This window comes from Psammomys obesus, unplaced genomic scaffold (genome assembly GCF_907164565.1).
Source record: "Psammomys obesus unplaced genomic scaffold, mPsaObe1.curated_primary_1811, whole genome shotgun sequence".
In the NCBI taxonomy this organism is placed as follows: Eukaryota; Metazoa; Chordata; class Mammalia; order Rodentia; family Muridae; genus Psammomys; species Psammomys obesus.
In genome coordinates, this window is record NW_026585895.1 from 349,062 (window position 1) to 361,986 (window position 12,925).

Below are 12,925 nucleotides of genomic sequence, written 5' to 3' on the forward strand. Positions count from 1 at the left end.
GAGAGAGAGAGAGAGAGAGAGAGAGAGAGAGAGAGAGAAGAACAAAATTCCAAGTATTCTGTCAACTGGTTGAAGATCAATTTGGCCAAAGCACCCTATTCCTGGGAAAGTTTAAAGTACGATTCTGGAAACCTGGCCAGGAGCAACATACTGTTGTACCTAAATTTGTTTTCTGCTTCTTGGTAATCATTTTATACAAATGTCCTTTTCCTTCCAGTGATCTTAGACATACCATTATAATTCCTACAGGTCCTTATGTCCAGAGTTTCACTATGTTGTTGAAATGACTTCACTAAAGAACACCACTGGCCAGCAACGTTCCTTTGCAATAAACCAAGGTTTTTTAGAAATATGTAATTTCTTCTGTTTATACTTTCTTCCTCTTTAATGTCTTTAAACAGCAGTGTGCAGATATTGGGAGCAGGTGAAACTTGTAAAGGAAAAACAGTAAAATACTTTTTAGACTCCAATTTAGATAGATGAATCACACCCCCCCCCAAAGAATGATTGATTAGTGTTTTATTTAGTGGTACATTTCTATTGTTGTGAGTTTGTTTTTATAATATGTTTAACACTTTACATATGACACTTCTTTAGTTGAGACTGAACTTCATTTCTGTGCTTCATTACATAACTGCATAAGAATGAGTAATGGTAGCAGATGCCTCCACTAGCAAGGAGACCCTGATGCCCTGTGGACACAATATTCTTTTGAATGTTAAATGTCTCTGGGAACTCTGAAAGCCCCCAAAAGTAAGTTCTACTGTATTTTTCAGCTTGCACAAATTCATTAATAATGCTAATTTACTGTCATTTTACATAAAGCAAAGCTCTAGTTCACTGTTTTCATCAGTCTGTGTAGCCATGTTATGGACCCTGAACATGTCTTTCTTGCACTTTGTCACAGAAACAATGCCTTGTAAATCTTGTGGTGAGATGTGACTATGAAGAAATGTAAGGTAAAATCATGAGTTACTATTTACAGGCACACACAGGTGCTATACTTTTTTGTTTATGTTTTTGCATTTCATATTTTTAATAATATTTATTATATTATTATTATTATTTACAAATTATTCACTTTGTATCCAGGTTGTAGCCACATCTCTCATCTCCTCCCAGTTCCACCCTCTCTCTCTCTTTTGTCCCAATCCCAATTCACTAGTCCACTCTTAGGGGAAGCCCTCCTCCCCTACTATTTGACCCTCGCTTATGAGGTCTATAAGAACATATAGGTCCTAGCCTATAGTAATACCTGGATCCTCTTCCTCTGTGGCCTAGAATAGCCACCCCAATAGGGGAAGTAGATCAAAGAGCAGAAAACCAAATTCATGTTAGAGACTGCTTCTGCTTTCTTTACTAGGGAACCCACATGGAGACTGAGCTGCCTATGGGCTCAGAGCAGGGGGTCTATGTCCTCTCCATGTATGCATGGTCTTTGGTTGATGCTTCAGTCTCTGCAGCCACCACAATGGGCCCAGAATTTTTGGCTTTGTTGATCTCCTAGTGGGTATCCTATCCCCTCCAGGTCTTTTTATCTCTCCCTTCTTCCATAAGACTCCTTGAGTTTTGCCCAAAGTTTGACTGTGAGTCTCTGCATCTGCTTTGATATCCTGCTTGGTGGAGTCTTTCATAGAACATCTGTGTTGGACGTGGAGAGGGGCATGGGCGGAGATGAGAGAAGGAGGGTGGGATTGGGAGGGAATGAGTGAGAGGGCTACAGCTGGGATGCAAAATGAATAAAATGTAAAAAAAATAAAAATTTAATTAAAAAAAGAAAATATAAGAAATAATTCCACACCAGGGGAAAAAAAAGGATTCACACACACACACACACACACACACACACACACACACACACTAGCACCATCAACATCAAAAAATCTGAAATTAACCATCATTGGTCATTAATATCTCTCAACATCAATGGTCACAATTCACCAATTAAAAGACACAGGTTAACAGAATGGTTGCAAAACAGGATCCATCAATTTGCGGCATAAAAGAACACTCTTCAGCAACAAAGATAGATATTACCTCAAAATAAAGAGCTGAAAAAAGATTTTCCAAGCAAATGGACCTAAGAAACCAGCTAGACCAACTATTCTAATGTTGAATAAAATAATAAACTTTCAACCAAAATTAAACAAAAGAGATGTACAACCACTTTGTAAATCAATCTGACACTTTCTCAGAAAATTAGGACTAGTGCTACTGCATATACACCTATACCACTCCTAGGCATAGATCCAAAAGATGCCCAAGTATACAAGAAAGACATTTGTTCAACCATGTTCTTAGCTGCTTTATTCATAATAGCCAGAATCTGGAAACAACCCAGATGTCCCACAACTAAGGAATGGATACAGAAAGTGTGGTACATTTATACAATGGAATAGTACTCAGCAATTAAAAGCAAGGTAATCATGAAATTTGCAGGCAAATGGTGGGATCTAGAAAAGATCATCCTGATGAGGTATCCAGGAGCAGAAACACATGGTATATACACACTTATAAGTGGATATTAGAATATAATATTGTATAATCACCAAAATCTGTACACCTAAATAACAAATCTGCCCACAGGGATCTTTTCTGAGACTGATACTCCAACCAAGTACCATGCATGGAGATAAGCGAGAACACTTGCACAGATGTAGCCTATGGCAGCTCAGTATCCAAGTGGGTTCCCTAGTAAGAGGAACAGGGGCTGTCTCTGATATAAACTGATTGGCCTGCTCTTTGTTCACCTCCCCCTGGGGTGGGGGCAGCCTTACCAGGCCACAGAGGAAGACAATGCAGCCAGTCCTGATGAGATCTGATAGGCTAGGGTTAGATTGAAGGGGGGGAGGACCTCTTGTATCAGTGGACTGGGGGAGGGGCATGGAAGGAGAAGAGGAAGGGAGAGTGGTATGGGAGGAGCTGATACTACAGATGGGATAAATGCTACAGATGGGATAGAAAGTGACTAAATTGTAATAAATAAAAAAATAGGTTTAAAGAAATGTACACATTCGTTAGTAACAGCTGTTAGCACTAAAATGATTAGAATGGTAACTACACCTATCCAAGAACTCAGTGGGAGCTGTGGGTTCGTAATTACCACAGCAAGACATGCCAAACAGATGAATCATCTGGTGACACTGCTATTTTTAGGTGGCACCTCTATGTTATCAATTTCTCTTCATTGCAGAATAAAGGTCTAGATATTTTTTCCTATCACCTATTAGGGTTAGCTCTCAATTGATAAGATATATGTAAGTTGAGAGGCTCTGGTCACGTGTTTACATTCTTCCACATAACTGTAATTCACTTGTACACCCGTTTCCATCTCTTAGAATTCCTCATAATTCCATTTATTACCTATTTTGACAGATACTCTTTCCCTATAATTAGGCTTTCTGGCTCAGTAGATGTATTACTAAACCATAGGCCCAGGAAAAATGGTGGCCTCAATAATAGCCCCCTTAGGTGAGACTACAGGATTTGACTGACAAAGACTCACGGGACATGCTCATAGAAATAAGTGCCTCCATAAAGAAATTGAAAATATCTCATACTTGCAATGTGGAAATACACCTGAAAACTCTGGAACAAAAAAGAATCAAACACATCCAAGATGAGTAGAAGACAGAAAATAATCAATAATTTCCTCAAAGATGAAATCAGTTAAGTAGAAACAAAGAACAATTCAAAGTAACAATGAAACCAAGAGCTGTTTCTTTGGAAAAATCAACAAAATAAGCTCTTAACTGAACTAACTAAAGGCAGAGAAAGAGTATCCAAATTAGCACAATCAGAAATGAAAACAGGGCCATAACAACAATGAGGAAATCATTATGTCTTACTTCAAAAATATGTATTCCATGAAATTGTAAAATTTAAATGAAATGTAAGATACCACTTACCAATGTTAAATCAAATCCCGGTAATATCCCCAAAGGAAATAGAAGCAGTCATTAAAAGTCTCCCATCCCAAAAAAATCCCAGAGCCAGATTATTTCAGTGCATAATTCTACCATACTGCCAAAGGAGAACTAATACAATAAGCTGAGTCAAGGAGTTTTGTGGAAGAATAGGAAGCAGTATTTCGGGTTTTGGAGAGGTCAAGAACACCACAAAAAAACCTACAAAGTAAACTAACCTTGGCCCATGGGGCTCACAGTAACTAAACCACCACCAAAGAGCTTGCATGGACAGGACCTAGACCCCCTAAAATATGTAATAGCTGTGCAGCGTGGTCATCATGTGGGGTCCCTAATAATGAGAGTATGGGCTGTCTCTGACTCTGTCCCTTCCTTTTGGATCCCTTTCCTCTAACTGGGCTGCCTTATCTCGCCACAGTGGGAGAGGATGTGCTTAGTTTATTATGATTTGAGGTGCCAGGGTGTGTTGGTACACATTAGGGTTCCCCTTCTCTGAAAAGAGGTAGAGGAAAGAATGGGGAGAGGGGGTCATGAGGGCAGGACCAGGTAGTGAGGGGGAGGGGCTGGTATCGGGCAGTAAAGTGATTAAAAAATACAAGTAATGTCTCATGTGAAATATATACAATACTCACTTCATATAGGTTCTCAAATAAATGATGAACAACTATAATTTAGATTTTCCATATCTCTATTGAATGACCTTATTAGTGTCAGTAACAATATTTATTTCATATCACACTATAAAAACAAAAACTGAGAATAAAGAAAAGCAATAGCTTTCCACCTCATTCATTTTATATTAACAACAGAATTTCATTCTTCATCTTAGAAAGCCAGTGTTTGTGTGTTTGTGTGTGTATGTGCGTGTGCATTTATGTGTGCAGTGTGTACTATTTTCTTGCTGCATTCATACACTGATGGACACTTAGATTGTAGCTGTATCTTGGATAAGCTGAACAGTACTATCATGAGCATGGATGTATGTGTTTTGTTTAATAAGCCAGAAACTAGAATATGGCTATTTTGTAGTGTTCCTCACATATGAAAATTAAAAATTAATTTTATACTGAAAGTAGAAAACTGATACTAGATGTTCAGGAGGATGACACAGAAAAGTTATATTAGGAAGCTGTATTTACTGCATTTTGTATATATATTAAAATATTATGTTTCCATTAATATCTATAAGTATTAAATTCTAATTTAAAACACGAAGAATCAAGTGTAATTTCTATACTTTTTAGTATTCTTGTTTGCAAAAATTTATGCTTAAACATATTTAGGGAGAAGTTCTTAGTGTATAATCATCACCTATATTTCTAATTTTATGCTAAACAAAATTCAGACTTCAGTCCTTAAGGAAAAGTATACGCTCAGGCATGATTGGGAGGGAGCTACAGCTGCAATACAAAGTGAATAAACTGTAATTAATGAAATAAATAAATAAATTTAAAAATGTTTTGTACATAAAGAGTTGTTGACAATAAATTCAAGAATTACATGCTATTTGTTTAAAAAAAAAGAATAAAAGTTTAAAATCCTCACCGGATTTCCAACGTCATATTAAAAGACCCTAATATTCAACAAAGAAAAACATAGTGACATCAGTTAATTTACAGTAATAGTATTAAAAGTTATCATAACCCTGGTAAAAACACTACACTGAAGGGAAAGCTATGTTCTTCAGAGGCAGAGACTTCTTTGAATACATCTCCCACTGGAGCACAGACTCATTTTTCTGATAACCTCATTTTCTTATTCTCTGGAGTAAGATCCTCTGGGACAGAGTCACTAACAAAAGCATGCAACCAGATACTCTATGTACCCACCATGAGGAGACACAGAAGAATATCTTTTCTGGGTAGGCTAAAGAGTGTCTGTGTGAGTTAGAACACTGCCATAATGTTTCAAAATGAAATTAATTACAACACAATACAGTTGTTTGGAATAGAAATGGGATTCATTCTGTTAAATAAAGACAAAAGAGTTTTCTCTGGTTTGCTTAGTTTTTATGTATGGTTACAAGTTATATTATGAAACATTTTAAGTATAAATTAATCAAATAAATAAAGCAGTTTATAAGCTACAAAGTTGGAGAAAATGAACTCTTAATGAACCAAAATATAATCCATGTGTGCATTGTCTTTTATAGTTGCAGTACCTATAGATTTTACTAAAATTAATGATGAGTGTATTAGACAAATGCCATTAATATGCACTTAGATATGGTTTGCAAAAAAAAAAAATAAATGTCAGGTGGGACCTGGAAGAGGGGAAGGAAAGGCTATGATTCAGATGTAAAGTGAGTAAAGAAATTGATTAATTAAAAAATAAATAAAATAAAACATAAATGAAACAACAACAAAAAGAAAATATACAACAGATATTGTCTGCTCTCAAAACTCTACCATCACTTTAGGTAACTGTTAGGATTTTATTATGCTGACTTATATTTAAATTTTAAATATGTAGATTTGTCTTTGAAATTATCTTATTATTCTGTTTCTACACAGAGTGTTAAGAATATACAAAATAGGATGGCAGCGCCTGGAGGACTCTCATTCTGAGGAGCAGCACAGCAGGATTGGCACAGTGACCAGCAATCAGAACCCGCGGCCATAAAACACAAGTGGTTGTGTTTCTCAGGTGAGAGGATACCCCACGGTGGGGGATTCGATCAGCTTTAACTCACCCGGCAAAACCGCGGAAGAAATCCCCTTTCCGCCAGGCACTTGGTCGCCAGCCCAGAGCTACCCGCCAGCGCGATCTGGTCACGGTCCCAGACTGAACTGTGGGCCCACAACACCATAGACTGGATCTCCCAGTCGAGAGATAACCCCACGGAGCAGGAAACAATTGGGACCGAACCCAGGTTACCCAGACACCCCCTGGAAAAGACTCGGGTTCCGCGGGTGCCCCAGGAGCCAGCCCGGACCCAGAGCCGGGAGGGACAAAGGCGCCTGCCTGCACAGAGCCCTGCCTGCGCGCGTGATTCGCCGCCTCAGATAGAACTGTGGGCACCAGGGCAACAGGGCACCAGACTGCGTGTCTCTGGCAGGAGGAAACCCCCAGCGGAGGGGGTCAGCAGCTCTAACGCTTGGGACACCCAGCACCAAAACACTTCCTGGACTCACGCAGACTCTAGTGCAGGCAGAAGCGCTGTGCTCTGCCGCCATTGTTGCGTTCCCCTGGGGCACTGGGACACACAGCTGCATCCTCGGACCTGCAGGAGTCAAAGAGCCATTACAGCAGCCCTCAGATACTGTGCCAGGGATCGGCCAGTTGTCCCTGGCTGGACTGCCAAAACTGTAGGAATCCCTGATCCTTCAGGGGGGCTGCACCCACAGCGTCTGGACCAGAGCAGTGCCTGTAGCCGCCATCCCAGACAGAGACACACAGCTTCTGGTCCAGAGTGAGGCACCCAGCCTCCAGACCAGAACAGTGCCCCCAGGTGCCAAATCAACCTAGGTGCACATTCTCCAGGTCCAGAGCAGAGCAATCAGCCTTTGGCCCAGAGACTTGCTGAGTGCACCTCCCACTTTCTCAGACAGAACTGTGCGCCCCAGGATAACAGACTGAGTTTCCCTGTTGGGAGAAAACCCCATAGCTAGGGAATCAGCAGTTTCTTCAAGAGGACTGTACATGGAAATTTAGTGAGCAGCAGCACACTAAATTTATAACAAGAAACCCAGCAGTGGGGCAGCTGTCTTGAGAAATTTTATGGGTAAGAGGAGATCCCCCCCTGCCTAACATAGACCACAGCTACTACTCAGGGCTATAAACCTGAGGTGAGCAGTGGCATCTCCGGAGAAACACTGGCCATACAGTGACCATAACCAAAAATCAGAGAAGGACTCCTTCAGGAAAAATCATCTTCCGGCCAAGGGGATACTCCCTACCTCAGGACTCCAGGAAGCACAGAAACTAACAGCCAAAACCTAAATCAGCCCAATGGGTAGAGGTCAGCGTAAAGGCTCAACCAACAAAAGACAGAGCAATATGGCATCTCCAGAACCCAGCCATCCAGGGGCGAACAGCCCTGAACAATGCAGCATAATAGAAAATCAAGAAGAGGACCTTACATCTATGTTGATGAAGAGGATAATAGAGGAGACAAATAAAATACGTAAAGAATTAGAGGAAGATAAAACCAAACAGATCATGGCTATCCGTAAAGAAATGGAGGAAGATAAAGACAAGCAAATTAGGGCCATCCGTGAAGAAATACGGGAAGATGCAGCCAAACAGCTTGTGGCCTTCAGAGAAGAAATAATTAAATCACTGAAAGAAATCAAAGAGACAGAGTTGAAGGAACTAAAAGAAAAAGAGGAAAATACAAGCAGACAGGTGAAGGAAGTAAACAAAACAACTCAAGACCTGAAGATAGAACTAGAAAAATTAAAGAAAACACAAATGGAGGAAATAATGGAGAGGAAGAATTTAGGGAAGAAAACAGGAACTACAGAGGTAAGCATAACCAACAGAATACAAGAAATGGAAGAAAGAATCTCAGGTGTAGAAGATACAATGGAAGAAATCGATGTATCTGTCAAAGAAAATGTGAAATCCAAAAAATTCCTGACACAGACCGTCCAAGAAATCCAAGACAATATGAAAAGACAAAATTTGAGAATAATAGGAATAGAGGAAAAAGAAGACTCCCTTCTCCAAGGCCCAGAAAATATTTTCAACAAAATCATTGAAGAAAATTTCCCCAAGTTAAAGGAGAAGCCAATAAGGATACATGAGGCCTACAGAACACCCAACAAATTTGACCAGAAAAGAAAATCCTCCCGCCACATAATAATCAAAACAGGAAGTATACAGAACAAAGAAAAAATACTAAAAGCTGCAAGGGAAAAAGGCCAAGTAACATATAATGGCAAACCCATTAGAATCACACCTGACTTTTCAACAGAAACTATGAAAGCCAGAAGGGCCTGGACAGATATCATGCAGACCCTAAGAGAACACAGATGTCAACCCAGGCTACTATACCCTGCAAAACTCTCAGTCCTCATAGACGGAGAAAACAAGATATTCAATGACAAAAACAAATTTCAACAATACCTACACACAAATCCAGCATTACAGAAGACACTGGAAGGGAAAATACAACCCAAGAAAATTAGCTTCTGTCAAGAAAACACAGGAAATAATTAACCTTACTACAGCAAAACAAAAAGCAACCAAGCACACAAACTTATGAACACAGCCAACATCAAAATCAAAGGATCTAACAGCCACTGGTCATTAATCTCTCTCAACATCAATGGACTCAACTCTCCAGTAAAAAGACACAGATTAACAGAATGGATACGTAAACAAAACCCAGCAATCTGTTGCATACAAGAAACACACCTAAGACACAAAGATAGACATTACCTGAGGGTAAAAGGTTGGAAGATGACTTTCCAAGCAAATGGACCCAAGAAACAAGCAGGAGTAGCCATTCTAATATCTGATAAAATAGACTTTCAACCAAAAATAATAAAAAGAGATGAGGAAGGACACTTCATACTCATCAAGGGAAAATTCCACCAGGAAGACATCACAATCCTGAACATCTATGCCCCAAATACAAGAGCACCCACATTTGTAAAAGAAACATTGATAAAATTTAAACCACATATAGATCCCCACACATTAATAGTGGGAGACTTCAACACCCCACTCTCGACAAAGGACAGGTCAACAAAACAGAAATTAAACAAAGAAACAATATCTCTGACAGAGGTCATGAATCAAATGGACCTCACAGACATCTACAGAACTTTACACCCAAACACAAAAGAATTTACCTTCTTCTCAGCACCTCATGGAACCTTCTCCAAAATAGACCATATAGTTGGTCACAAAGCAAGCCTCAACAGATACAAGAAGACTGAAATAATCCCTTGTATCCTGTCTGATCACCATGGAATAAAGCTGGACTTCAACAACAACAGAAATAGCAAAAAGCCTACACACACATGGAAACTGAACAACTTGTTACTAAATGACAGCTGGGTCAGGGAAGAAATAAAGAAAGAAATTAAAGCCTTTCTAGAACTCAATGAAAATGAAGACACAACATACCCTAACTTGTGGGACACAATGAAAGCAGTGCTAAGAGGAAAGTTCATAGCACTAAGTGCCTTCAAGAAGAAATTCGAGACAGCTCATTCAAGCAACTTAATGGCCCACTTAAAAACCCTAGAAAAAGAAGAAGCAGACACACCAAAAAGGAGTAGACGGCTGGAAATAATCAAACTCAGGGCTGAAATCAATCAATTAGAAACAAATAAAACAATTCAAAGAATCAATGAAACCAAGAGCTGGTTCTTTGAGAAAATCAACAAGATAGACAAACCCTTAGCCAAGCTAACTAAAAGGCAGAGAGACACCACCCAAATCAACAAAATCAGAAATGAAAAGGGGGACATAACTACAGACACTGAGGAAATCCAAACAATCATTAGGACTTACTTCAAAAGTCTATATGCCACAAAATTTGAAAATCTAAATGAAATGGACAATTTTCTTGATCGATTTGACTCACCAAAGCTGAATCAGGACCAGGTAAATCAACTAAATAGCCCTATATCCCCCAAAGAAATAGAAGCAGTCATCAAAAGTCTCCCATCCAAAAAAAGCCCAGGACCAGATGGCTTCAGTGCAGAATTCTACCAGACCTTCAAAGAAGAGCTAACTCCAATTCTCTTCAAACTATTCCACAAAATAGAAACAGAAGGAACATTACCAAACTCATTCTATGAAGCCACAATCACCTTGGTACCTAAACCTCACAAAGACTCAACAAAGAAAGAGAATTTCAGGCCAATCTCCCTTATGAACATTGATGCAAAAATACTTAACAAAATACTTGCAAACCGGATCCAAGAACACATCAAAGATATTATCCACTATGACCAAGTAGGCTTCATCCCAGGTATGCAGGGGTGGTTCAATATACGGAAATCCATCAATGTGATCCACCATATTAACAAACTGAAAGAAAAAAACCACATGATAATCTCCCTAGATGCTGAAAAAGCATTTGACAAAATCCAACATCCATTCATGTTTAAAGTACTGGAGAGTTCAGGGATACAAGGCACATATCTAAACATAGTAAAGGCGATATACAGCAAGCCTATAGCCAACATCAAACTGAACGGAGAGAAACTTAAAGCAATCCCACTGAAATCAGGGACAAGACAAGGCTGCCCACTGTCTCCATATCTCTTCAACATAGTGCTGGAAGTCCTTGCTAGAGCAATAAGACAGTCGAAGGAGATCAAGGGGATACAGATTGGAAAGGAAGAAGTCAAATTATCACTATTTGCAGATGATATGATAGTATATATGAGTGACCCCAAAAACTCTACCAGGGAACTCCTACAGCTGATAAACACCTTCAGCAAAGTGGCCGGATATAAAATTAACTCAAAAAAATCAGTAGCACTCCTGTATACAAAAGACAAAAGGGCTGAGAAAGAAATTAGAGAAACAACACCATTCACAATAGCCACAAATGACATAAAGTACCTTGGCGTAACCCTAACCAAGGAAGTCAAAGACTTGTATGAAAAAAATTTCAAGTCTCTGAAGAAAGAATTAGAGGAAGATATGAGAAGATGGAAAGATCTCCCATGCTCATGGCTTGGCAGGATTAACATAGTAAAAATGGCCATCTTACCAAAAGCAATCTACAGATTTAATGCAATTCCCATCAAATTGCCAACACAATTCTTTACAGACCTGGAAAGAAAAATTCTCAACTTTGTATGGAATAACAAGAAACCGAGAATTGCTAAAACAATCCTCTACAATAAAAGATCTTCTGGAGGTATCTCCATCCCTGATCTCAAGCTGTACTATAGAGCAACAGTTATAAAAACTGCATGGTACTGGCATAGAAACAGAATGGTGGATCAATGGAATCGAACAGAAGACCCAGAAATAAACCCACACACTTACGGACACCTGATTTTTGACAAAGATGCCAAAACCATACAATGGAAAAATGATAGCATCTTCAACAAATGGTGCTGGTCCAACTGGATGTCTACATGTAAAAAAATGAAAATAGATCCATACTTATCACCCTGCACAAAACTGAAGTCCAAGTGGATCAAAGACCTCAACATAAAACCAGACACATTAAATCGGCTAGAAAAAAAAGTGGGGAATACCCTAGAACTCATTGGTACAGGAGAAAACTTCCTGAACAGAACACCAACAGCACAGGCTCTAAGAGCAACAATCAATAAATGGGACCTCATGAAATTGAAAAGCTTCTGTAAAGCAAAGGACACCGTCATCAAAACAAAGCGACTGCCTACAGATTGGGAAAGAATCATCACCAACCCTCTATCTGACAGAGGACTCATATCCAATATATATAAAGAACTAAACAAGCTGAAAAGCAACAAACCAAGTAATCCACTTAAAAAATGGGGAACAGAGCTAAAGAGAGAATTCTCTGCAGAGGAATATCGAATGGCAGAGAAGCACTTAAAGAAATGCTCAACCTCATTAGCCATTAGGGAAATGCAAATCAAAACAACCCTGAGATTTCACCTTACACCCATCAGAATGGCCAAGATGAAAATCTCAAGGGACAACACATGCTGGAGAGGTTGTGGAGAAAGGGGAACGCTTCTCCACTGCTGGTGGGAATGTAAACTGGTACAACCACTCTGGAAATCAATCTGGCGCTTTCTCAGACAACTAGGAATAGCGCTTCCTCAAGATCCAGCCATACCACTCCTAGGCATATACCCAAAAGAGGCGCAAGTACACAACAAGGACATTTGTTCAACCATGTTTGTAGCAGCTTTATTTGTAATAGCCAGAAGCTGGAAACAACCCAGATGCCCCTCAACTGAAGAATGGATGCAGAAACTGTGGTACATCTATACAATGGAGTATTACTCAGCAATGAAAAATAAGGAAATCATGAAATTTGCAGGTAAATGGTGGGACCTGGAAAGGATCATCCTGAGTGAGTTGAC